We start from the raw sequence: 1310 nt of genomic DNA on the forward strand, positions 1-1310 counted from the left end.
TGGATAATTGTATCTTGAGGTGTGCATTGCATGGTGCATTCATGTGCATGTATTAAATTGAGAAAAACTAGTTTTACGTGTGTAAATGGATTATCGGGTACGTGTGTATCACGATCCCAAGCCGAGATGGGGCATTATCTTGGTGGAGCTCCTCTGGTCACTCAGGAGCGTAATATACTGAGTGACGTCCCCTGGGTTGTCGCTGGGCAACAACGGGAGCGGGCGGGATGGTAACGCTCTCGTACCAACTCCGTGACCCTTTGCTAGCGAGGGCTAGAGGATGCTTGGCTACGTACGCGGGGGCGTGGAACTGGGCATCGCTCGTTATGAAGCCACACGCATGGTCGTTACCCATGGTGTGACGATGGGAGCTAGGGTGTGCGGATGACCCCTAGGGGAGGTCATGGTGCATTCGGATAATTGGATATTGTTTTGAAATTGTATTTGGGCCAAATGAGATTTTTGGCTTGAGTTTGAAAGTAATATGTTTTTGGGGCTTATGAGATTTTTGGGGTGCGTGAAAAAATGTGAATTTATAGGACATGTGCATTTGACATCTTTTCATGCATATTGTTAAGTTTAATATATTTTATCTTGTAGCGTTTGATTATTACTTACTTGCGGCATCATTTTGGTGTTGTCATCATCCCGATACTTCAATTTTCATGTGTCCATACGTGGGAATTGGGGGCGTCACATCGTGACCTATTTGTGCTCTCAGTAACACTAAGTTTAGTCCAAGTGTGAGCTTTTTCAGCAAGTTTATTGAGGTATTCTATGGCCTCATCAGGATATTTCTTTAAGAATTGACCGTTGCATATCATCTCCATAAATTGACACTCTCTAGGTGTAAGTTCCTCATAAAAATAGCTCACTAAGCGCCAATTCTCATACCCATGGTGAGGACACATAGTGAACAACTCCTTAAATCTCTCTCGAGACTGATACAAACTCTCATTGTCATTTTGTGCAAAGGTGGAGATTTACCTTTTTAAAGCATTGGTCTTATGTTGGGAAAAGTATTTATTAAAGAAGACCTGAGTCATCTCATTCCATGACCGAATAGATCGTGGTCTCAATAAGTATAGCCAACTCTTACCTCTATCCTTCAAAGAGAAAGGAAAGAACTTAAGTCTCACAATGTCATCAGTTGCATTTTGACTATGAAAAGTCGCAACTACTTCCTCAAACTCCCTGATGTGCACATATGAATTTTTATTTTCCAAGCCGTGAAAAGTAGGTAGTAACTGTATCATCCCTATTTTAAAATCCAATTGGCGAGTATTAATTGGAAACATGATGCATGATGG

General features: G+C 41.7%; 1 non-coding gene across 1 annotated transcript; it reads left to right on the forward strand.

Annotated features, from left to right (window-relative positions):
- Positions 1-891: 891 nt before the first annotated feature.
- On the forward strand, positions 892-999 carry LOC122317641. Its single transcript, XR_006244565.1, has one exon. It is a non-coding gene; the product is annotated as a small nucleolar RNA R71 (small nucleolar RNA).
- Positions 1000-1310: the final 311 nt, after the last annotated feature.

This window comes from Carya illinoinensis, chromosome 7 (genome assembly GCF_018687715.1).
Source record: "Carya illinoinensis cultivar Pawnee chromosome 7, C.illinoinensisPawnee_v1, whole genome shotgun sequence".
NCBI classification, from domain to species: Eukaryota; Viridiplantae; Streptophyta; class Magnoliopsida; order Fagales; family Juglandaceae; genus Carya; species Carya illinoinensis.